At 42.8% G+C, this 26,793-nt stretch overlaps 1 pseudogene across 1 annotated transcript; it reads left to right on the top strand.

The window, feature by feature from the left end:
* The first annotated feature begins 10,298 nt into the window (after positions 1 to 10,298).
* LOC311178105 (splicing factor 3A subunit 2-like) lies at positions 10,299 to 11,487 on the top strand (annotated as a pseudogene). Its single transcript has one exon. The product of its transcript is annotated as a splicing factor 3A subunit 2-like (transcript).
* The last annotated feature ends 15,306 nt before the right edge of the window (positions 11,488 to 26,793 follow it).

Genomic DNA, 26,793 nt, shown 5'->3' with positions numbered 1-26,793 from the left:
CTGTAGTTAATTAAGTATGATGAGTATAATTAAAATGTCATTAATGTTCTTTTAATTTCAAATTTATTATACTGCTTCAGTCCATCTGAAAAGACCAAGAGAACATGTGAATAAATGGATGTTAAATTCAGAAACAAAATACACATTCATCTCTTTGAAATGTCCAATAAATTTGTATTATTATGTCAACTCTAGCCTTGTTTGCAGGAAGAATCTGGTGAATGTTTAGAGCTAGAATGTTTCTAGCTCATAACCTTCACATTTTATTTCCTATAAGTCTATAGATTATGATCTCCAAACAAAAACAATTTTATAATCAGGGTTAATGGTGTGGAGGATAATGATCAGTAATAAAATTCACATGTAAAAATGAGTTATTTGAGCATTTTGGTTGAAGAAGGAGTAGTCTTTTTAAAGGCAATATGGACAAAAGGAAGTAGCTCTGGGATGGGATTCAGAAAAATATTATCGTGCCTAAAAAATTAAAAATAAAATACCTGTCCAAGGATTTTTGCACAGATTTCTATTGGAATGTTCTTTTTTAAATTGATTAAAAACTTTTCTATATATTATAGGTGCTAGTGCAACAAAAATTAAATGTTATGAATTAGGTATATACAGTTGTTTGAAAATATTCCCACGTGGGGCTGTATTGTTAATCCCTTCATCTTGACTTTTGATAGAGAGAATGTGTTAATTTGTAGAATAGAGTCCCATGGATGGTTATCTCCCTTTATAATTTGAGTTATTTTTATTTACTCCTCTCCAAATTCTTCAAACATCAGGACCTGTCTCAACTTCTATCCCCTAAATTTTCACATTTTGTCTGCCTGCTTCCCTCACAATGAAAAACACAACCCCATTCCCTCACAGATCACTCTTGTCCTCTGCCCCATTCCCTCCTACCTCCTCTTTAATAGCGTGCATTCAAACACACCCTCTCTCATCTCTCTCTTTAATGTCCTCATTTTCAAAAATTGCCTGGGCTCCCCATATGCTCCTAGGTCCCAACCCGACTTCTCTTCCCATTCAAAGCCAGAATTCTTTTTTTTTATGTACATATTTATTTATTTTTAATGGATATTTACAGTAGGAAAATCTGTCCACAATTCAAGTAAAGCAGTTTGGTTTATAATAAAGTAAAAATCAAAATCAACAAGCAACAAGCAACTATAAACCAGAGACACACTATGGGGGCGGGGGAAGGAATAGGATCAAAACAAGGGGGGTGGGACTATAACCAAGATGAAAATGCATACATTGTGCAAAAATGAAAAATAATGTAAAAAATATATTTAAAAAACACCAAAGCCAGAATTCTTAGGAGTATTGTCTCCCTCTAGCCTGCCTGAACCTCCATGGCACCATAAGAAATACATATTTGATCTTCGTCCCATCTCCTGACATAGAATACCTAAATGCCCTGGAATTTCCTGAGTAACAGGAGTGTCTATTGTTTTAATGACATGATTCTTGGCAGCCTCTTACAGAGCTACAGATGGGGACCTGTCACCAGAAAGACCAAGCCTGGAACTTACAGACACCGCCCCCATCCCCCCAACAATTGTTAGGAGAGAGAGGCTAGAGATTGAGCTAATAATTGAGCATGTCAATATGATAAGCTTCCATAAAAACCCCTCTACACAATGGGGTTCGGAGACTTTCCAGGTTGGTGAACAACACACTGAGGTGCTGAGACGGTGGCACACCTCGAGGAGCCATGCCCTCCCCGCACTTGCCATAGGCATCCCTTCTACCTGACTGACCCTGAGTTGTATCTTCTATGTATATTAAGCCATTTACATTAAGGAAGCTGTTTTCCTATGTTCTGTGAGCCGAGTGGGCATAGATCATAGGAACCCTCAATTTGTAGCCAAATTAGACAACAGTATGGGTAACCTGGGGATCCAATACTTGTAACTGGTATCTGAAGTGAGGGCAGTCTGGTGGGACTGCATCCTTAACCCCATGGAGTTTGATGCTAACTCTGAGTAGTTGGTATTAGAATTGAATTGTAGAATACCCAGTTGGTGTCCAGTGAGTCAGAGAATTTGTAGCTGTAAGGAAAAATTTAGAAATTTGGGATCAGAAATGTTGTGTGTAAAAAGAGTTCAACCCCAGACACTAGATGAATAACTTTTTCTGAGTTGTGTGAGTTCTACATACACACACAAAAAAAGTATAAGTAATATGCTAAGAAAAAAAGAGAAAATATAATAATATAAAATGTTCAAACCTATTAAAACAGAAGAAGCATGGAAAATAAAAACAGGAACAAAAAAGGACAACAAACAAAAAACAGTTAAATCATGGTATGTATTAATCCAACAATATCAATAATCCCTTGATAAATGTCAATTGCCTAAATTCACAACTAAAAAATTGTCAAGTGGATCAAAAAACAAGACTCAACTGTATGTTCAATATAAGGATTAGTAAAGTTGGATTTCTCCATATATTTTAAATTGTGTGTGTGTTGTCTTGCTCACCCCATATTGGAAACCACTGCTAGTGTTTAGAAAATAATATTTATTGTCTAAGTACCAGCCTTACGTTGAGTCCAAACCACATTATTGTATTTAATTCTCACAGATCTAGGAAGTGGATTGTAAGATAATCCTCACTGATGGATGAAACTGTGTTTCAGAGATAATCAAGTAACTTTCTTAAGGTCACCCAGTTACTGAGCTTTAGAGAAAATTCCAGATGTTTCTGGCCCTGATCAGAGCTGTTTCTTTTGACCATATTTGTTTTGCTGACCACAGTTGGGGCAATAGCCCCATTCTTTGCTTAGCACAATCACCCTTCATGTTGGACACAAACCAGCTGCAACCTTTTGCTCCACCTTTGCCCTGATTCAAGGCTCTAGTTCCTTCTCCGAGTTAGGGTGAAATCTAAATATTCTTCTAGCTGCCCTTGCTTATAGCTCCTGGGTTTCCACAGAAGATGGTCATGTACTGTGCCAGGGTTCAGGTTGGCCCTTCTTTCTATTTGGTCTAGTCTCATCCATTTCTGGAAGGATATCTTGATTATATCAATTTTTTACTTGGCAATGCCACACTTCACCAACTTATAGCATTGATGCATGCTTTTCCTCTTTCTATTTTTTTGTTGCTTTTTTTTAATAGAAATTTGAAAAAAGTTAGAGTTGCATAAAGGTGTAGCCATCTTATGTCTGTTGCATCTAAATATTTTTCTTGCCTCTGAAGCACGATTATGAGCAAGTTCTCTGAACTGAGGCACATTAACTCTCTTTCTCTCTCTTCCTCCCCCTCACCCCCCACCCCTCTCTCATATCTCAGCAATGAACTTTCCCTTGAGTTACTAAAATTTTACCATATTAGCAGGGCCAGAACTAACTAGAAGGTAGAGGAGGTTTTTCAAAATTCAGAATGCTCCCAGACTGTACTTTCCTATTTAACCCCACCTGGACCCATTCAAAGAATGCTGTTTATAAGGCCCTTCCTAGAGTCAGAGTTTTCAGTGCAGACTCTGTGGGTCCCTGGAAGTGGTAAGGAGGCTGAATGTGAGACCCCAAAGTGCCCCCATTCCCACTTCATTCAAGCAACTATGTGTGTATCTATACTAGAAAAATGACATGACTCAGGATCAGACATTTAAAGATGATGTAAGTATCACTGAACCATGAGTCCCCTAGGAGATGGTGGGAAATCTAGTCCCATGTGTACCTGAGGTTAGGATTCAATTTGTCTCCCTGAAGATGTCCAACACTTCTTTTTTTCAAAGAAGAATGGAGAGTTGATTTTTTTTTACTTTGTAACCACATTTACTTAGAATGATGGTCAAAACCGATTTACCTTCACCCTGGAGAGTTTCTGCATCTGACAAAGGAGTTCACTGCAATTGCTTCTACTCCTGCCACCATGGGCTGCTGGCACCTGCCTACAAGCAGCCAGCTGTGCGTGCTATGCTAATTCCAAGGCCAAGTGGGACCTCAGTGTCCACTTCCAAGACTAAGGACTTTCGGGGGCATCAGGTTTCAGCTACTGTGAAGGTTCAGGAACTTGAAGCTTTGCAGCCAAATCCAGCCTTTTTTTTAACAGTTTTTTTTTTAATTTTTTTTTAATAGAGGCATGTTTTATTTATTTATTTGTTTGTTTGTTTGTTTTGTTTATACATGCACTGGGTATAGTCAGAAGCGCCGGAGGGTGAGAGAATTCACTAGAGCCAGAGCGGGGAGCAGAGCAGGCAGAGGGACCGAAGTACACTGCTGAGGGGAGCAGCGGGCGGCAGGAGAGGTCTGCGCGCCATGTGGGACCCTCCTCTGGTGGCCGGGGAGCAGCCGGGGATCGAACCGGCACTGCAGAGGCCGCAGGCAGCTTCGCAACCCAGCGCTCAACCGCTGCGCCACCGGGGAGGCCCCAAATCCAGCCTTATAGGAGGTCTGGAAACCCCAGCCTCAGCATTAGGGGTCCTTGGCAGCTAACCACAAGAATGTGAGATGTTTGTCAGCACCAAGGTCAGAGCCTGGGATAGGCACTTAATGAAATTCTTGTATGTCAGACTGTTGGGAAAGAAGGACCTCCTTAAGCAAATATTGTTTAAAAATGAACAATGATGTAAAAAAAAAAAGAAGACAAATATTGTATCAATTAATTTATGTGAGGTACCTAGAGTAATAAAATTCACAGAAGTAGAAGAACGGTTACGACGAGGAGGGATGGAAGGAACTGGGATTTGGCTTTTAATGGTATAGAGTTCCAGTTTTACAAAATGAAAAGAGTTTTAGAGATTGGGTGCACAACAGTATGAATGGACTTAATGCCACTGTACATATTTAAATATGATTTAGTGTGTAAATTTCAACTTACATGTATTTTGTCTCAATTAAATTTTTTTTAATTAAAAAAAAGAGAGAAGGACCTCCTCATGGAGCCCAGGAAGTGTCAGGCTGCAGGTAGGGGTGTGCCCAGAGCCCCGCAAATACCACAGACAGATGACATCCCCATTGCTGTCATCACAACCAGGGTTATGCAGCTGCACCTTCTGAAATACGATGCATCAGCATACTTCAGAACTCAAGAGGCCAAACATTTGGCACAAATGATGCCATGAGAGGATCGAAGGCTGGACAGGCTCCCTGGACATAGATGGGCATTGCAAGCTATGCTTGAGCTATGCTCACGTCAACCTTCTGGACTTTCACTGATTTCCAAGCTCACACTATTGACCCTGCTAAGCTTTTCGAGAGCCTTCATTGTGGTAAAAGAAGTGTCTTATGGGCCTACCATTATATAGAGAAATCCTGAGAGGAGTAGAATCCACTGCAAAGGAAGAAGGCACCCCTGGGATGAGGCTGACCAATGCTCCTGCTATAAGTTCCATCACAGTCTCTGGGTTAAGTCAAGGTCCATACAAACTGATGTCCTCTGTTCCAGAAAAATGGCATCATGCTAGACCTGCTATTCTGGGGGCAGGGCAGGCTCGCCTATATGGCCACTTCCTAGTCAGTTTCCTTTCTTTTTCTCCTATGCTGCTGAAGGTTAACATGGGGACCTCCTTGGCTAGATGATTCTCTTCTTTGTTTGCCCAACAAGCCTCTTGTATAAAGGGGGTTGCTTGGGGTCCACAGAGCACAGGAGTTTTGGGGACAGGACTGGTGTCCATAAGAGACAAAAAAGTGGAGGCCACTGGGGACAGCCCTACTAGAGGCATAGAGGGCTGTCATCCCAGAGGGCTTGGGGGAGGTCATAGCTGATTCCTGTCCTAGTTCTGCCACTTACTGGCTGTTTGGATTTGATCAAGTCCCTGTATCCTCCAAACAGCAGTTTCTATATCAGTAAAATGGGGAAAACTAAGATCACCTCTTCAGATGAAGTATGAGGTAACATTTGGAACACACAGAAAAATGATTGACATTGTGGCGTGATCAACAGAGGTGAACAGAGTACACGCATGCACACACGCACACACCCCTCCCATAACATGCTTAAGTAGTCCAGCAGGGCAAACTCTCAAAGCCTGGGTTTTGAATAATGGAAACATTTGTTTGACAGTGATAAATACCTAGAGGCCAATACTATTTCTCAGAAAGAGTAGTGAATACCCTCCCCCCACACACAACACATTGGGTCTTCCTGGGAGGGGGTGCTGGGTGGTCCTGGAGGAGGAAGGACATGGAGTACCATAGCCTGTGCCTTCTGCTTATCTTCTGGGCTCCGGACCCAGCACCAGTCAGGAAACTGATGCATGATGCCTGTGCGTACCCCCTTCCTACCCCTTATTTTGCCCTTCTTCTTTCACTAGAAAGAGAAAAACCACACAAGGAGGGAGTTGTATTCTCCTAATTGAGGGAGAAAGAGAGCTGAGCACTCTTGTCTTTCTGGAGGTTGATGTGTTTGCCAAAGTCAACGTCTGCCCCTCCTCACAGATTAAATGACTCATTTCTCATTTGGACAAAAAGCTCTAATGCAGATAAAAGGCTCTTACGTGGGTGCTGCTGCTAACAATGTTTGCTTTTAATCTAAACAGATCATAAGTGATTAGAAAGTTTTCTTCATCCTTCTGATTTATCTGCTTTTAAATGTCAGTTGCAAGGAAGCAGACAAAGACCCATAAGTTAAAGACTCCTAAGGGAGAGGAGGGGGTGAATGAAAGAGCCAGGGTTGGATCATGTTGCTGCACCCCCAATGCACAGTGCTGTGTCCTCTTGCTGAACAAATGAGTGAACAAATGAATGAACAAATGATGAATGTTGAGAAAGCAAGCACAGAAATGGGAAATGCGAGCAAGAACACATATTTCCTTAGCAATGCAAGATTTCCATTCAGGTCCAATAAGACTCACATCCCACAGCAAAAAGAGGTATATACCCATTTTACAGAAGAGAAGATAGAGCCCCAAAAGGTTGGGAGACTTGCTCCAAGCAATTGCAGGTATTGGGTAGAGTCTAGTCTCCCAGGTACAGGACCAACCCCACCCATTATGAAGCTTCTTACAAAGGCTTGAGTTGTTTGTAGCCAGACCCCCAGCCATTCTTCTAGAGGGTCCAGAGAGGCTCCCTTTGAGATGCCAGGTCTGGAACCACAGATGTCCCTGGAGGACCTGGCCCCCAAAACCTGCACAGTAAATTAAAATGGGCAGGGCTCCCTGGTGGTGCAGGGGTTAAGCACAGCACTGTGAAGACATCCACAACTTCTGCACCAAGAGTTCAATCCCCCACTGGCCAGGGAGCTACCCACATTGCACCGCAGACCTCTCCTGTCTTGCCCGCTGCTCCCCTGGGCGCTGCCAGAGAGGCAGCAATCATACTGCATTAGGTGCTGCACTAATAGTTTCTCTTTAATTTTACTCCTTTTGTAAAGACTCTATGTCCAAATAAGGGCACATTTTGAGGTACCAGTTTGTAAATTTGGGGGAAATACAATTCAAATACAGTCAGTCTGCCTGTTCTGCTCCCCAGTCTGTCTCTGGTGAATCCTCTCATCCCCCACACCTCTGGCCTGTACTCCAGTTTTTGTATGCATAAATAAATAAATCCTTTTGTAATAATTAATTATTTAGTTAATTATTTGGGAGAGTAGGTGTTCTGGGGAGGCATCCTAGGCCTCCTCCCAGCACAGCAGGTCTGTGCCGTGAGCTCACTGCAGCTGGGTCTCTGGTCCTGATATTCGCATCTCTGGTCCCCCACCATGACCAGCCCACCTCAGTCAGGGGCAGCTTCAGCCTTGCCTCAGCCTTGCCCCCCATGCTCCTGGGCTGAGCCCCCGTGATGGTGGGAATGACTGGCATTGTTCAGCTCTGCCTACAGTGCAGGCTAGTAAAATGGAAAGAAAAAAAAAAAAAACCTGAGAGGAGAGGAGACAGTCAAAGGAAGAGATGATTCCTTGAAAAAGAGTGGAAATGAAAAAGAGATAAATGTGGGGAAAGAAAGAATAAAACAGATTCCTGAAAGGAACAGTATTTCTATGTGGTCACTCCTGCGTGCTGGCCCATTCGTATGCATGTCTGTGTGGGAACACACGTGTGACCAGCTGTAGGGGTGTGTATGTGAACAGTGAATATTCACAGATGTACCCCTGAATTGCCCCAAACTGAGCATCAATCATATGGCTACCACCAGACGCCAGGGCATTCATGACATGGGCGCTGCCAGAAAGGCAGCAATCATACTGCATTAGGGGCTGCACTAATAGTTTCTCTTTAACTTTACTCTTTTTGTAAAGACCCTATGTCCAAATAAGGGCACATTTTGAGGTACCAGTTTGTAAATTTGGGGGAAATACAATTCAAATTTATTCAAATAATAAATGTCATTTATAAGCACATCAAAAATAATAAAATATTTATTAACAAATTTAACACAAGAAGTACAAGACTGGTACATTGAAAGCTGTATATATAATTGGAAGAAACTAAGTTAGACTTGAATAAATGGGAAGACATTCTTTTTTTTTTTAAGATTTATTTTTATTTATTTATGCATAGAAGAACTGGGTTATAGGCCAGAAATTCAGGGAGGGGGCAGTGAGGATTCACCAGAAACAGAGTGGGGAGCAGAACAAGCAGATCTACTGAAATACACTGCTCAAGGGAGCAGTGGGCCAGACAGGAGAGGTCTGCTGCACCAGGTGGGTTAGCTCCCTGGCTGGGGATTGAACTTATGCCACAGTGGCTGGTAATAGCTTGATAGTGCTGAGACTTTAGCACCTGCACCACCAGGGAGGCCCAGGAAAGGCATTTTTTTTTTACATTTTTTTAAATTTTTTATATTTTTTACATCATTTTTCATTTTTGCACAATACATGCATTTTCATCTTGGTTATAGTCCCCATACAATCCCCACCCCCCTTGACTGTAAGTCTTGATATGGTTAAAATGACAGTACTCCCCAAATGGATCTATGGATTCAAAACAATAGCTATCAAAATCCCAGATGAATTTTTTGAAGAACTTGACAAGCTGATCCTAAAATTTCATGAAAATTCAAGGAACCCAAAATAGATAAGACAATCTAAAAGAATAGTAAAATTGGAGGAATCACACTTCCAATTTCAAAACTTACTTCAAAGCTCTAGGAATAGACTGTGTGATATTAACACAAGGACAGATATATTGATCAATGAAATAGCATAAAAATAAAATAAAATAAAAATATAGGTCAATGAAATAAAATCTATATATACCCTCACATTTATGAGAAATTGATTTTGGAAAGGTTGCCCAGACAATTCAACAGAAGGGGAAAAAACGGTCCATTCAACAAGTGCTGCTAAGACAATGCAAGGGGATGCAGTGGGATCCCTACCTCACACCACATATAAAAATTAACTGAAGGGATCAGAAGGAGGGACGGAGGAGCACAGGGGACTGTGGTGATGGTGTACGGGTGAATTGGTGGAGGAAAGTCTATAGGGACTGCACCTGGGGGAGGGGGAAGCAAACATTTTTTAAAAATGAACAATGATGTTATATATATATATACATATATATGTAAATTTTAAAAATTAACTGAAAAGTAGATCTAAAGCTTAAATCTATGACCTAAAATTAGATAGCTCTTAGAGGAAAACAGGTATAAATCATCATGACTTTAGTTTAAGCAATGGCTTCTTTTTTTTAAGAGTTATTTATTTATGCATACAAGAACTGGGGTACAGGCCAGAGGTGTGGGGGTGAGAGGATTCATCAGAGACAGAGTGGGGAACAGAAAAGGCAGATCTGCTGAAATACACTGCTGAGGGGAGCAGCAGGCAAGTCAGGAGCGGTCTGCCCTGTCATGTGGGTAGCTCCCTGGCCAGCTGGGGATCGAACTCGTGCTGCAATGGTTGCGGATTGCTTCATAAGTTGTGTCTTGGGCCTCCCCAGTGGCGCAGCGGTTGAGCACTGGCTTGCGAAGCTGCCCGCAGCCTCTGCAGTGCCGGTTCGATCCCTGGCTGCTCCCTGGCCACCTGAGGAGGGTCCCACATGGCACGCAGACCTCTCCTCCCGCCTGCTGCTCCCCTCAGCAGTGTATTTCGGTCCTTCTGCCTGCTCTGCTCCCCGCTCTGGCTCTGGTGAATTCTCTCGCCCTCCCGCGCTTCTGACTGTACCCAGTGCTTGTATTAATTAATTAATTAATTAATTAAAAATTTTTTTAAAAGTTGCGTCTTAACCCCTTGCACCACCAGGGAGGCCTCTAAACAATGACTTCTTAAATATGAGAAAAAGATAAGATAAATTAGACTTTATCAAAGTTAAGAACTTTTATACTGGTGGTGGCAACTGAAAAAAATGATAGCGGTGAAGCCTCTGTTCAAATTTCTCAGCCCATCCAGTAAAGCCCCAAGACCCTCACCATGGACTTCCAGCATCACCCTGGGGCAAGAACTGGAGAAGGGGAGGTGGCCTCCTCTGGCCTGCAACCCTGAAGGCAGGGAGCAGCCCAGTCATCTGGCCTTGGAGAGCATCGATGTCAGTAAGGACCCTTACTTTATGAAAACCACCTGGGTTCCTATAAATGCAAGCCATGCCTGACGATGCACAGCAATGAGGGTGGTGACCTTGCCCACACACAAGGAAAAAAGCATTGAACCAACTTGGTCTGAAGAGTGACCAAGGAGGCTAAGGAGGCCCCTGCCCAGTCAGCACTGGAGAAGGTCTAGTGAAGACAAAGAAGTTTGTGAAGATTTGTTGCCCTGGCTACATAATGACCAAACAGAAGGACATGGACGTGGGCCAGCAGACTCTCCTTTTCCAAACTGACCACCCTACCCTGAGAATGCTGAAGGCATCATTCCCCACCCCCACTTCATGAAGGCCTATGAGCAGAGGCTCAAGCCCTCACACAAACACTGGCAGTACCGACTGATGGCTGCCAAGCCCTGTGAAACCACTGTCTTCAAGGTTCCCAGCAGGGAGATTGACAAGGCCAAAGGCAAATTTTGGACTCACTAGAACCAGGATACCAAGCAGTTCTTCCTGCAGTTCTACTTTAAGGTGAAGCCCCCAGCCCCTCCAAGCCTGCCAGACAGAACTTCTGGGGTGAAGCAGCCCCCGATCTGAGCCTCTGCCTCCAACCCGACCAGGAGGCCTGCTGCTGCCACCCAAGCCTCCCAGTGGGCCTGCCCTGAGGGGATCCCAGGCCCTCCCCAGCTCCTGGTGTCCACCCTCAGCTCCCTTAGTCCATCCACCAAAATCTGGGGTCCATCCTCCTGCTCCTGAGATTCAGCTCCCAGAACCAATGGTCCACCTGCCAACTTCTGGGGTCCACTCCCCTATTCCTGGGGTCCTTCCTCCAGCCCTGATGTGCATCCACTAGCCCCAGGGATCCATCTCCAACCTCCTGGAGCTCATCCCTCAAACCCTGGGATCCCCCAGTCCCAACCATCATGCTCTAGTGCTGAGGCAGAACTGCCCTTCAAAGGCCCTGGGATTACATTCCCTCCCGCCCAACTGAAATACTCCTTCTCCCTGTCCCCCAGCAAGGCTGGTTCTTTTCCCTGTGTTTTTCCACTGCACAAGTGTTGGTGCCTCAGAGCCTATTAAAGTCTCCCTGAAATAAATAAATACTTCTATACTTCAAAGGACGTGATTAAGAAAATTAAGAAAATTAAAAAACAAGCCACAAACTGGGAGAACATGTTTGAAACTCACATATCTGATAAAAGACTTGTATCCAGGATATATAAAGATCACTTAGTCAGTATTTACTTTGCTAGGTATTGTTTTATTAACTATTTTTGTTATTATGCTTATCATGTAATAAAAATAGCCAAGCAATCTAATTTTTAAATGGGCAAAAGATTTGATGAGATACTTCACCAAAGAATATGTAGGCAGGATTAATAAACAAATGAAAATATGTTCGTCATCATTGGTTTCTAGGGATATGCAAAGTTAACTACAATGAGATATTTCTCGACCATCAGGGTGGTTACAGTCAAAAAGACTAACCACACCAACTGTTGGTGATGATGTGGGAAAATTGGAATGCCCCTACATTGTTGGTGAAATGTGAATAATACACCAACTTTGGAAAACATTTTGGAAGTTTCTTTTAAAAGTAAACATAGGGCCTCCCCTGGTGGCATATGCAGTTGAGCTCTGGGCTGCAAAGCTGCCCGCGGGCTCTGCAGTGCTGGTTGGCAAGGGTCCCACATGGCACGCAGACCTCTCCTGCTGCGCCTGCTGCTCCCCTCAGCAGTGTATTTCATCAGTCTGCCTGTTCTGTTCCCTGCTCTGGCTCTGGTGAATTCTCTCACACTCCCGTGCTTCTGACTGTACCCAGTACATGCATAAATAAATAAATAAATCTTTTAAAATAAAAAATAAATAAATAATCAAAGTAAACATAAATTTACCATTTCCACTCATGGGTATCTATCAAGAGTAATGAAAACTTATTTCCACAAAAAAATGTGTGTGTAAATGTTTACACAGTGACATTAGTCACAATAGCCAAAATAGTGGAAATAACCCAATTGTCCAACAGCTGGTGAATTGAAAAACAAAATACATAAAAGGAATATTATTTGGCAACAAAAAAGTAATGACGTACTGATAGATCTTACAACATAGATGAATCTTTATTTTGTTAAATGAGAGAAGCCAGAACCAGTAGATTACAGATGATATACTCAATTTTTATGAAATTTTTATGAAATGTCCGGAAAAGGCAAATTGATAGACAGAAAGTAAATTAGTGTTTGCCTAGGGCTTGGAGTAGTAATAGAGATGTATTGCAGCAGGACATAAAGGATCTTTTTAAGGTGATGGAAATGTTCAGAAGTAAATTGTGGCAATGGTTACACAACTCTGAAATTTTGCTAAAAGTCATTGATTTGTACACACAAAATAAGTGAATTTTATGATATATAAATTATAATGCAATAAAACCCTTACAACCCCCTACACACACACACACACACACACACACACACATATGTGCAGTGACATCTCAGTGAAATTTCATACTTCCAAGAATAAAAAGAGATGTGAAAATTTTCAGATATTTAAAATAAAAAGAGACTTCATCCAAAAGAACAAGAAAGAAATGTTCTTAAAATTCTTCTTGTAAAAGATGTATGCAAACTTTCTGGAACAGTACTCTCAAATTCCTGAATGAAAATAATTTTAAATATAGTTTTCTGTTTAAATAGAAATAGTTATTTAATGAATTTTTTAAGTTTTCTGACATGCACACATTTATAATTTTTAGTACCCATAAAATACGGACTTTATGAAAAGGTATATTGTAGCTGAATGCAAAACAGGAAGAAGAAAAAGAATACAAGAAGTTATGGTGAACAGAAAGCAAATAATGATTAAATAAGTGCAGATTATACTATATACATAACAACAATTAGAAAAAACACTAGCTTATAACTTCATGGGAAATGACAAAAGGGACAGAGATAGAGAATGTTATGCTGAGAATTTTGTTTTGTTTGGGACTAGAGTGGAGATAAGTTCTCTAGAACCTAGAATAAAAATAAGTTCTAGGCATCAATAGGAAAAAAGTGTAGCAATTCATTAAAAATTTAAGGATTGCACCATGAGATTAAAATTTAACTGTTATCCTATTCTCTCATGGCTTAAAATATTCATCAGAGAATAAAATAGAGTAAACTTAATCAATATAACAAAAGGCAAGGAAATAGAAACCTAATGAAACAGCATCAGAACTGTAAACAAAATGAACTGGTAAGAATCAAGTTGAGAACAACCTGACTCATAATACATGCTTGGGGTAGGCATTGTGAAAGCAATAAACATCTCAGACTGAATGAAGTAAAAAATATCCAGTCATATTCTATTGACATGAAATGCAATTAAAAGAAAGTAGCATGTATACATTTGACAAAATTCAACACCTTTTCATGATAAAAGCACCTAGTAAACTAGGAACAGGGGAAATTATTTCAGCAGAATAAAGGTTACATATGAAAGCCCATAGTTAACATCAAATTCAATGATGAAAGATCAATGGTAAAAGCTTTTCCTGTAAAATCAGGAACAAAGCAAGCATTTCTACTCTTAACCACTGCTATTTAACCAGAGGAATTGGCATGAGAAAAATAGGTATTCAAATTGGAAAGGGAAAAGAAAAATTACTTCCATTCATAGACTTTATATGTAGGAAACCCAAGAAAGGCACACACAAAAATGTTGGAGTAAACAAGTGACTTAGCAAAGTTATAGAATATAAAAGCACTACATGAAAATCACTTCTATTTCTATGTACTTGCAATGAATAATCCAAAAGAAAATTTTTTTCTAAAAAAAATCCATGTGATAACATTAAAGAGAGTAAAACACTTAAGAATAAGCTTAACCAAAGAGTTTAAAGATTTACGCACTGAAAACTGCAAAATGTTGCTAAAGAAATTAAAGAAGACAAATAAATAAAAAACACCCCATGTTCATTGACTGGAAAACTTAATAGTGCAATGACAACAATACTATCCAAAATGATCTACAGAATCAATGTACTCCCTATCGGAATCCCAATGGTGTTCTTTTTTTTTTTTAATCAGACAATGATTTTTTTTTATTTATTTAGGCATACAAGAACTGGGGTACAGGCTAGAGGCGTGGGGGGTGGGAGGATCCATCAGAAACAGAGTGTGGGACAGGATAGACAGATTGACCAAAATACACTGCTGAGGGGAGCAGTGGGAGAGTCAGGAGGGGTCTGCTGTGCCATGCGGGTTTCTCCCTGGCCGGGGATTGAACTCATGCTGCAGTGGCTGCGGATTGCTTCATAGGTTGTGTCTTAACCCCTTGCACCACTAGGGAGGCCCCAATGGTGTTCTTTACGGAAAATTTTTAAAACTCTCCTAAAATTTATGTGACATATCAAGGGACCCTAAATAATTAAAGCAATCTTGAAAAAGCAAAGCAAAGCTGGATATGTCACAGTCTCTGATTTCAAAACTTACTATAAATCTATCATCATCAAAATGGTATGGTATTAGCATAAAGACAGATATATAGGTGAATGGAACAGAATAAAAAGCCCAGAAATAAACCCTTGCATATATGGCCAAACAATTTTTGACAGAGCACCAAAATATTCAATGGGAAAAGGATAGTCTTTTCAACAAATGATTCAGGAAAAACTGAATATCAACAAGCAAGAGAATGAAGTTGGACACTTACCTAACACCACAAAATTAACTAAAGGTGGGTCAAAAACCTAAAAATGAGAACTTAAACTCTAAACCTCTGAAGAAAACATAGATGAAATTAATCTTCATGACACTGAATCTGGCAATGATTTCTTGGATTAAATACCAAAAGCACAGATATTGGAACCTTCATAGATTGTTGGTAAGAATATTAAAATGGTGCAAATGCTATGGAAAACAATTTGGATGTCCCTCAAAAAAGCTAAATACAAGATTATTGCGCAGCTCATCACTTTGCTTTTAGGCATATGCCCAAAGGAATTGAAAGCAGAGACTGGAACAGGTATTTGTGTCCCCATGTTCATAGCATCATTATTCACAGTAGCCAAAAGGTTTGAAATCATTGGCATCATAAAGAAATATACAGAAAAATATGAATTACCAAGAGAAGTGAAAATATGAATTATCAGTAGAATAATAACTGCAAGGGAGGAAATAACATCAAGGTTTATCTTAAAAGGCAATCTTTTTATTTTCCATGAAAAATTGAACTACCAAGAAAACTGAACTAACAAATTATAGGAGTAATTAGAACAAATGCCATTAGGTGGAGAGACTTGTCTGTCTATGCCCACCCAGTGCCTCCTATGTATCTATCAGCAATGATGAGTTATAACATGTAAAGAAAAATGTCATTCAAAATAGCACTGCTACACCATACTAGGTTAAATCAAACAAAATGTGCAGTATCTACATGAGGAAAATGATAAAGTATAGTGTATATATATGCATTTTTAATTAAAATTTGCAAGAATAGAGAGATACACAATGTTCCTTGATGGGAAGATTAAATATAGCACAAATGTCAGTGTTCCCCCAAATCAGTGCTGAATTTAAATTTGACATTAGTTACACAGGATTTTCCCTATGAAATTGACAAGCAGATTCTTGCATTTGAGAGAATGTGCTGGAATATTCAAAACAATTATGAAAAAAATGAGGTAGGAAATTTCCATGATATATAGCAATATATAAAAATAAACATACAGTGTAGATATTCACTTTGAAAGAAGGTAATGTTCTGAAACCAGCCCATGCATTTAGGAATTCACTATACAAACCAAAAGAATGTAAAGATATATGGAGTATTTCAAAAAATGGTATAGAATTAACTAATGACACATTTATAACATAATAAAAGTAGATAACTATATATATAACATGAATATAACTAGAACAAATCTATATGATTTATCCCAACAAAATTATAACTCAATTGAAGAAAATATTTTAAAATATATTTATGAATAAAAATATAGGGGAAAAAATGTATATTGAGGTAGGAAAGTCATTCTTAATTCAGAAATACCAAATCAGTAAAAGATTAATAAATTTGACCACATCAAATTAAAAACAAAACATTCTCCAGAATAAAAGACACTAAATGCAAATATCAAAGACATTATTACAACATGGAAACCACCCATCTGCATCAAAAATGGGCAAAACAGTCCTGATGAGTCAATAAGGAAAGTCCAATGATTGGATAAGTGGGTCAAAGAGGAAATACAAAAAGCCAGAAGACATGAAAATGTACAACCTTGAGATATAAGACACATTTTTTGCTCATCAGTTCAGCAGATGCCGTAAATACTGCCACTATTTGGGATGGTAAATAGGTACAGAATTTTTTAAGACATTTGGCCTATCCGCTAAAATTAAAGTGTGTTTCCACTTAAACCGAAAAAAATTCCACTTCCTGCACATATGTCTAAACAGGCTTGCATGGATGTTTGTTTAACATTGTTTATAATAGCACTACAAATGTATAAAATAAAAGAACCCAAATGTCTATCAACATGGAAAAGGGCAAACAAATGATGACTCTTCCTCATTTAGAAACCAGGTGATGCTACATGCGTCACTGTGGGAAGTTCTCTCACGATTATATGAAGTGGAGAAAACATAGTGGAAAAGCATGAAATCATAGGATCCCATTTACATGAACTCACAGACTAGATCCCAGTTATGAAAAGCAAATTAAGCAAAAAGCTGTTGGGAGGGATAGACACACCAGTCTCCACGGCATCTCTGGAGAGGGCTTTGGGCTCCGGGGCAGGGAGCAGGTGCCACGCAGGAAGACTTCTCCTGCATCTGTGCGGTTCCACTATCCTGAATAACAGAACATGGGCATGTATTATTTGTGCAGTCAGAATATAATCAAATGTAAATATAAAGAATTTGATTTGGTTTGAGGCAAAGAATTGATGTGAAGCACTGGCTGGATTCGGTGGTGCTGTGCATGGATTCCTGGGCTGCTTCCCCAGCCCCTGGGGGTTAGGAGGAAAGGAGGAGCAGCAGAGAGAACTCAAGTTTCTGTCCCACCTACCCTGTCATGGGAGGTACCTCCCCTGGGGCAGAGGATGTCTATGTGTGTGGAGAGACAAAGAGACGGACATCTCCGACTTTCTGACTCTGGGACATGGACATCTGGGTGTTTCCACACCCTACATCCTCTGCGCCGGCAGCAGATAGTGTGGCATTTCTGACCACAACACCCCATTATCTTTCTGGATATTATTCTGTGACACGGATGCCCATTCTGCAAGGTTTGCTGGCACTTTCTTGGTCTTACCAGAAGGGGGCAGGATGTGCACCATCCAGGACTCTGGTCCACAAGTGGTTCTTCAATGGTTTGTTGAGAGAAACATCCAGGGAGAGCTGAAGTGAACTGGTCAAGCTACCCCAGTGGCCTGTGCCGGAAGGAATATTAACCTCAGGGCTGCCAGCTGACCAAGAGGCAGTTAAGACGGCTGATGAAAAGATGTGTCTGATTCTGTAATATTGAAGTGTAAAAATGTACATTTCAAAATTGATGAAATAACTACTTCTCGGTTCCAAATGGCCAGTGAAGTCACTAGTCTGTAGAACGTTCTGTAGAGGCCAGAAAACCTCTTCCCAGGTCAAAGAGCCCCCCAGCCCATAGAGGGGGCACGTTGGACTCCAATACCTCCCAGGCCACCCAACTCGGGAGCTCTGAGGCTGGATGACGGCCAAAAAGAGAACTGTGAGACCAAGTCTCCTTTCTTTCCCAGTGGTCTCAAGGAGCTGGTGGCAGTGCCTGCTCGGAGGACTCCAGGCCTCACCCTGCCAGGCGAGCCTGGACTCAATGGATGAGCCACACCGTGTTGCTGAGCTTCATTGAACTGGGAAGCGGCCGCCTGGACCACTGGGGTCACCCGGTCCTGTCCCCTGCCTGTGGGCAGCTACACGCACCTTCTGAGAGCCCAGGAGCACGAGGGAGAAGCTGTGACTAGGGAAGCAGAGTTCTTGTCAGCCAGGACAGGCAAGTCCTCCCTGATGCCAGGGAAAGCCTCAGATGGGTAAAGGCAGGTGGGCTTCTGCGGAGCTGAAGGGGCGAGGCTTGTCCACATGTGGGTTCCATTGCTCCCCTATGAGGTAGCCCTTTCCTCTCCTGTGGGACACCCCTTTCCCTTTAGCAGACACCCACCCCCCCTTCTGAGCCTCCTTTTCCTTCCTTTGAGTCACCCGGAACAGGGTGGGTCATCCTGCCCACCGTGCAAGGGCAGCCCCGCCCTTCCCAAGCACTGCAGCTGGGCTGGAAAATGCTGCCTGCCTGTGCACCGTCTCCCTGAATATGACATGTCCCTCTGCCCACCTTGGTTAGAGCTGGGATTCTCTTTGGAATTCCCCAGGTTGTTCTGGCTCCAAACCAGTGCTGAAATGCAGCACCCCGGGGCTCAATACAGAGAAGTCCAGACATGCCCTGAATCACTGCTTACTGGGTTTCAGAGCCTCTGTTTATATCTGTAAACTGAAATCACTTCTATCTTCTCATGGACGTCCCTTCTAGAATCCCCCATTCAGATCACCTTCCCACCCATTGACATTGGCTTGGCGATGTGACTTGTTCTGACCAAAGAAAGCTGAATGGAAGTGACATGTTGATCTTCTAAGTGAGTCACAAGGAGCCATTGGTTGTTCTATTACTCTTTTCCCTCGTCCAGGAAACTGGCAGGTGCCACATAGGGGCTAACTGAGCAGAACTAAGGCCAACTAGCAAAGGACTTTCTATGCAAGGGTGAGAAGTAATCCCTGTGGTCATCTGCCACTGACATAAGGAACCATTTGTTACAGCAACACCTCTTAGCCCACATTGACTGGCATAAGCACACAGCAGGTCAGCGTCCATATTAGCTTCTAACCGTCTCCCCTTTGGGAATAAGGCGTCTAACGAACTAGAAGAATAATGCTCTATGTTTCTGAAGCAGGGAGGGGAATAGCAGGGAACAAGGACAGGGGCTAAAGTGCTGCTGAGAGGGATGAAGAAGGGGAAGGCAGTGACAGGCGAAGAGACAGCAGATGTCAGGCTGGGAGCAGCAGTTTTAACTAGTAGGGTCAGGCAGGAAGAGCGAGCTCATCAACACCTGTGGAGGAGCTGAGGTTATAGATTGAAGACCTAGTGAGACCAAGTAATGTTGCATTCTTGGCTGTATTTCTATATAAAAATAGTATCATCGCCTGTCTTCCTGTTCTTTCAGTAATAATGAAATTATGTGAGTGCCGTATTTGGAAGGGAGTACCCGTAGCTTATTTTCACTGTACATATAGAGGCCAGGGTCATCCCCCCAGGGTGCACTAGCACAGGTGGGAGGCTTCAGGCCTGGGACATGAGGGATGGGAAGCAGAGCACAGGCACCTGGTCCGGGTGGGTGGGTGGGCTGGAGGAAGGGCAGAGGCCCAGGGAGAAAACCTCGGCTCCTGCTCCCAGCCCCAGCCTCTCCACAGGAGGGAGATTCACACAGGAAGGCTGTCAGGTCTGGGACTGCCACCTAAGCCTGCATTCTATTTGTCTAGCATTAATGAGAATATTATCTCCATGGAGGGACGCCCTCCTTGGTGGCACGGAGTGATCATGGGAGACGTTTATCTCCGTAAACCTGAAGCCCAGCCACAGAGATCTGAGCGGAAGGAACCCAGATTTCTGCTCCTTGTTAATTTCATGGTTGACTTAACTGTTCTTATGTGATTATAGTGGTGGTGATGATGGGCTTGAAAAGCTCTTATTTTTTCCCCAGCCATTTCTTCTCTTTCTTTGTCCCCCAAAATTCAAACTCTTGATTTGAAGAGCAAGTTCTCTGTCCCAGGAAACAACTTATTTTGCCTGTTGTAGGAGGGAGAGAGTTGAAGACAGGATAGTGAGGATGATGACGATGAAGAGTGAGTACCTGCAGTCCCAAGCAGTCCTGAGTCTGAGCGAGTGCCTGCTTTCCATGCATTATTTCGTTGAATTCTCTCAGCAGTTCAGAGGGGGCACAGTCGCCTGGAATGTGTGCTCCATGAGGTCTGGTTAACCTCTGAGTCCAAGCATCTAGAACAGAGCCTGGCACAAAGTAGGAGATTAATCAATTCTTTTTAAGATTTATTTATTTATACAAGAACTGGGGTACAAGTCAGAGGTGGGGGGGGTGGGGACACAGTGGGGAGCAGAACAGGCAGATGGACCAAAGACACTGCTGAGGGGAGCAGCAGGTGAGACAGGAGAGGTCTGCTGCGCCATGTGGGTTTCTCCCTGGCCCCCAGAGAATTCAACCCGCACTGCAGAGGCTGCAGACAGCTTCACAGCGCGGCACTCAACCTGCTGCACCACCTGGGAGGCACAGCTTAATGAATATTTTTTAAAGGCATATCATTATCCCATATTTAATATAACTAAACAAAAACTGGGAAGATTAGATTTGCTCAAGGCCCCATGGCTCACAGGTGACAGAACTCACAATTTGCCTCAAGGGGTGGGAAATAGTTCAGTCTCTCAACAATCGAGACAGGCAGGAGTAGAATTAGAGAAAGGCATTCTAGAAAGATAGGAAGAATTTTTCAAGAATTTTTCAAGACTACCTATTTCTTAGGTGGTTTTGACTGCACACTAATTTAGGAACTCTTGCAGCAGTATTTTCCAAAAATAAGCACTGGTGTTCTTCTTCAAATGTTCCATGAACTTGCCCTCATTCAGAGGTGAGGGCAAAGCCAACCGTCCTTGAACCTGGGCGGGCCTCAGTACCTACCTCTCCTAGTAGGACTTAACTTCTGAGATGGGCCCAACAAGACAGAGTTGTGCTGAACTGCCCTTGAAGTATGAACCTTCACAGCCTGAGCTGACTGACAGGCAGGATCTGGCTCCCCCATGCCAGGGAGGCCACATAAGATGCCATCCAGAAATAGAGATGCCTGAAGATGTCCAGTGTCCTAGGCTCCAGCTGTTTGCATCTCCCTAGCATCAAATGCCAGATATGGGAGGGGGAGGGAGGGAAGGAGAGATGGAGGAAGGCAGGGCGAAAGGTGGAGGGAGGGGGAGCGTGGGAGGGGGAGCTGATGGTCTGAGCCATCAGGTGATTCTAGCCTTGGCCTTTACACCACCCCATTTGAGAGTGAGAAGTCTCCCCCAAGTCTGCCCAAGTTGCAGCTTTCGTGAGCTGTTTAAATACTGCTGTGGTTTCCTATGCTTTGGGGGGCAGTGGCCTGGAAGGTGGGTGTGGATGGTGGAGCTGCTCCACATCCTGCCACACTGTGACCGCTATTGCTGCTGTCTGGAAAGTCCCACCCTCAGAGGGGACGTCTGTGCCACTGGGTGGTCCCTGCCACCCCGAGCCTGCCAGCCTCAATACCATACCGTGGTTTTCTGCCCCCGACACAATGCCCGTCATCTTGGAGACAGTGCTTCAGTGGATCCTTCTCGCCCCTACAGCATCATCGTGCCCCTAGATTGGATCATTAATCTATCAAACACATTTTTACTAATTCTACCCTTTAAAATACTCTCTTGAAATCAATGTAATCCAACACATCAACAAAAAGAAATATAAAAACTATATGATAATATCCATAGATGCTGAGAAAGCTTTCGACAAAGTACAACTCCCATTTATTGATAAAGGCCCTTGAAATTCTCGGGATACAAGGAACACACCTCTTGACATTTTTTTATCCCAAATCTTCCTACAGTTGTTTCTCTCTCCTTGCAATACCTTTAATCACATTAAGGATTCTATTGTTTTCTTCTTCTTGATGAAATCTCCCCCAGAATCAGGGAGTCTGGATCAGATGATCTCTAGTTCTGCTACACAGTAGTAGCAGTAAGTCCTAACAGTAAAAGTAGCTAAGAACTCTTAGCTAGAACTGGCTATGAGCTGCAGCCATAGGAGATGGGTCACCCAATGGTAATCAATCATAGGTAGAATATAGCCTCTGCCCAACTGAGGCCCAGCAGGAGATGATCTATACCCACTCCCATCCTAACACTCTTGAACACATTTCAGTTAGTTTCATTGACCAAAACTGATCAAGTTAGATCTCAGTGGCTCCCACACCCTTGCCTCCAAGATGATGCCAAGACCAAGGAATAATCCTTAGTCCCTTATCGCAACCTCTCTCTGGCATTTACATGGGCTCAAGCTGTCCTTCTTGAACCATCTCCTTCTCCCGTCCTGGGGCACCCATTCTAGTTTGCCTTTTTCCTTTTTTTTTTTTCCCCCTTTGTGGTCCCCTCGCAGCCCTCCAACGTTTATGACTGCCGTGCCCAGAGCTCCGTGCCTGGGCTCCCTCTCTCTACCTGTGCCCACCTACACTGTGATCTTGCCTCTCTTGACATTACAAATACTATGTGGGTATTGACAGGTTTCGAACTCACACATCCAGCCTGGGTCTTGCTCTCTGGAGCCAGAAATCCAGCCTCCTCTGGCGGATGGCCTGCTTGGTCACTTAAAATCTGAGGAGGGGGCGAGTGGGGGGGGGGAGGTAGTGTCCTTTCCGGTGGCGCAGAGGGTTGAGCATTGTGCGTGAAGCTGTCTGCAGCCTCTGCAGCATGGGTTCGTTCCCAGACGGCCAGGGAAAAACCCTCATGGCAGTGTCTTTGGTCTGTCTGCCTGTTCTGCTCCCTGCTCTGTCACTGATGAATTCTCTCACCCTCCCGCACCTCTGGTCTGTACCCCAGTTCTTGAATAAATAAATCAATCTTTAAAAAAAAATCTAAGAGACATTTCAAATGTTACATTCTCATGTTCAAATTTCTGATAATTTCCCCAAAACCTGTTCCTCCTATAGCTGCTCACTTATTAAAGATTGCTCTACCTTTCTGGTTCTTATAGTCAAAAATTATGGAGTTGACCTTGACTGCTCTGTTTCTCTCAAGCCCCACTCTCAATGCATCAAAGCCTTTGGGTGTGATTGTGCAAACATAGCTTCACACTCCCCTTCCATGGCAACCACCCTTGGTCAAGCCCCCAGCATCTACCAAAGGATTATTCTGGCAGGCTTAAAGAATGTCCTGCTCTGCATTCTGCAGTTCTGCCATCTGTGCTTCTGCAGTGACCCTATTAAAAGGTCCGTTGGACCCCTAGTCAATAGGGCTGCGGGCCCCTCCCATTCAGTGGCCCTCTGGCCTAGCACTCTCTTACTTCCTCTCCCTTTGCCCTGCCTGGGTCACTCTATAGCATCTGTATGGTCTCCCTGCTGTTCCTCAAATGTTTCAGCTGTGCTCCCACCTTGGGACTCCTGTGCTTTCACCATCTGGAAAATCTTCGCCCCAGGTGTCACCAGGCTAGTCCCCAATTTGCTTTAAAACTTTGCTCAGGTGTCATCTCTCAGTGAACCTTTCTTTAACCACCCTATTTAATAGTGATCAACACCCTCCTTCCACTTCTCTTTTATTTTTTCTTCTTAGTGCTTTTTTTTAATTTACTTATGCATACAAGAACTGGGGTGCAGGGGCCTCCCTGATGGCACAAGGGGTTAAGACACAACCTACGAAGCTGTGCCACTGCAGCACAAGTTCGATCCCCAGCCAGCGAGCTTCCCACATGGCACAGCAGACCTCTCCTGTCCCGCCCGCTGCTCCCCTCAGAAGTGTATTTAGGTCTGTCTACCTGTTCTGCTCCCTACTCTGTCTCTGGTGAATCCTTTCACCCCCTGCACCTCTGGCCTGTATCCCAGTTCTTGTATGCATAAATAAATACATCTTTTTAAAAAAAAATAAAAAATATGTATAAAGCAAGGTATTTGGTGTCTTCTGCAAGCACAGTGCTTCAAGCAGAGGAGAGAAAGTATAAAATAGCTGTCAGGGAAAATGAGAAAGTGGGGATGATCCAGTGACTGCCAGGCAATCTGTGTATTTCAGTCAGTCTGCCTGTTCTGTTCCCCACTCTGTCTCTGGTGAATCCTCTCACCCCCCACACCTCTGGCCTATACCCCCAGTTCTGGTATGCATAAATTAATAAATCTAAAAAAAAAAAGAACTGGGGTATAGGCCAGAAGTGTGGGAGGTAGGTAGGGGAAGGGTTGAGAAGATTCACAGAGCCAGAGTGTATAGAACAGAACAGGCAGATCAACTGAAATACACTGCCTAGGGGAGCAGCGGGCAAGTCAGGAGAGGTCTGCTGTGCCATGTAGTAGCTCCCTGGCTGGGGATTGAACTCATGCTGCAGTGGCTGCACACAGCTTCGTAGGCTGCTTCTTAACCCCTTGTGCCACCAGGGAGGCCCTCACAGTATTTTTAAAAATGTATAAATTTTTTTATTTTCTTTACCACTCACACATATACATACTACAATGTGTCACTAGGGCAGGGATTTCTTTGGTTTTTTGTTTGTTTTTCACTGCTGTCTTCTTAGAGCCAACAATAGTTCCTGGATATAGTAGGTGCCTGGATTCATCAATAAATATTGAAAGAATTTGCTCTGGTTCTCCAGTGGGGTGCTCTTCTCTGAAAAACTACATCATTATTGCTCCTACATGTTATTATACACGGATTTCTATATAATTCAGTATTGGGACTTGAGATGGGTTCTCATGGAAACTCAATATAATCATGTTAAACACATTTAACCCTACATGTGACGGATTCTTTATACACCTACAGAGAAGTGTCCTCCTTTTCCTACTTGCAAGAGAATAACTCCTACAACACAACAAAAACACGAACAACCCAAATAAAACTGGGTAAGGAACTAGAGTGGATTCTTCTTCAAAGAAGGTCACAAATGACCAGCAAGCACATGAAAAGAAGCTCGACATCATTGATCACTAGAAAAATGCTAATCAAAGCTACAGTGAGATACCACTTCACACCTGCTATGATGGCTCTTAAAAATGAAAAATAGCAAGCAGACTGAGAATGTGAAGAAATTGGAACCCTTATGCCCTTTTGGCTGAAATGCAAAATGGCACAGTTACTGCGGAAAGCATTTTGGTTCCTCAAAACACTAAACCAGACTTACCATAGGTGACAATTCCAGTTTAAGGTGTATACCCAAAAGAATTGAAAATAGGGACCCAAACACACATTTGTATACCAGTGCTCCTTGCAGCATTATTCACAACAGTCCCAAGGTAGAAACAGTCCATGGATCCATCAACAGGTAAGTGGATAAATAAAATGTTATTTACATAAAATAGAATACTCTTCCGTCATACTAAGGAATGAAGTTCTGATACATACTCAACCTGGATGAACCTTGGAAACATTATGCTAAATGAAATAAGCCAATACACAAAGGACAAATATTGCATGATTCCATTTACATAAAATATCTAGAACAGGGCCTCCCCTGGTGGCGCAGGCGGTTGAGCGCAACTCTGTGAAGCTGTTTGCAGCTTCTGCAGTGCCGGTTTGATCCCAGCCGGCCAGCAAGGGTTCCACATGGTGCAGCAGACCTCTCCTCGCCCGCTGCTCCCCTCAGCAGTGTGTTTCGTCAGTCTGCCTGTTCTGTTCCCCGCTCTGTCTCTGGCGAATCTTCTCACCCTCCCATGCAACTGTCCTGTACCCCAGTTCTTGTATAAATAAATAAATAAATCTTTAAATATATATATATATATCTATAGAGAGAGAGAGAACAGGCAAATTGAGGGGAAAGAGGAATGAGGAGTCATAACTTAATGGGTACAGAGTTTTTATTTGGGGTATAAAAATTTGGGGATAGTGTTAAAGGAGGGTCTCAGAAAAAGTCAATCTACAAACACTAGTAGAAGTATTGTTTTTCTGTCTCTGTTTTTGTCTATATTGTTCCTTTGTTGTTTTCAGTCTTGTCATTCAAGAAAATCTCTGTTAAGACAATAGCCAGGGGTACCACCCTAGTGGCTCAACAGGTTAAGACACAGCACTATGAAGCTATCTGTAGCCACTGCAGCACGAGTTCAATCCCGGCCAGGTCGGTGACCCACATGGCTCAGCAGACCTCTCCTGATTTGCCTGCTGCTCCCCTTAACAGTATATTTCAGTAGATTTGCCTGTTGTGCTCCCCACGCTCTCTCTGGTGCATCCTCTCCCCCTACGACCTGCACTCCAGTTCTTGTATGCATAAATAAAAATAAATCTTTAAAAAAAAGAAAGACACTAGCTAATACAAGTTAAAGAATGGAATCTACAAGTGACAATATGCTACAAGCATTGCACTCTTCACGTAATATTTTGGGAAACCAATACAGGGTAGATTACTATAGTTTTCAACATTAACAAAAAGCATCAAAACCTAGCAAAAAGGGAGTTCTCCCTTGCGGCACAGGGGTAAAAGTCTCAGCCCTATCAAGCTATCACCAGCCACTGCAGCATGAGTTCGATCCCCAAACCAGGGAGCTACCCACATGGCGCAGCAGACCTCTCCTGTCTCTCCCACTGCTCCCCTCAGCAGTGTATTTCATTCAGTCTGCC

Source organism: Talpa europaea, assembly GCF_964194135.1.
Source record: "Talpa europaea genome assembly, chromosome: 10".
Taxonomy (NCBI): Eukaryota; Metazoa; Chordata; class Mammalia; order Eulipotyphla; family Talpidae; genus Talpa; species Talpa europaea.
The sequence above is the reverse complement of the archived record's forward strand: the minus strand, read 5'-3'. Positions and strand labels throughout refer to the sequence as shown.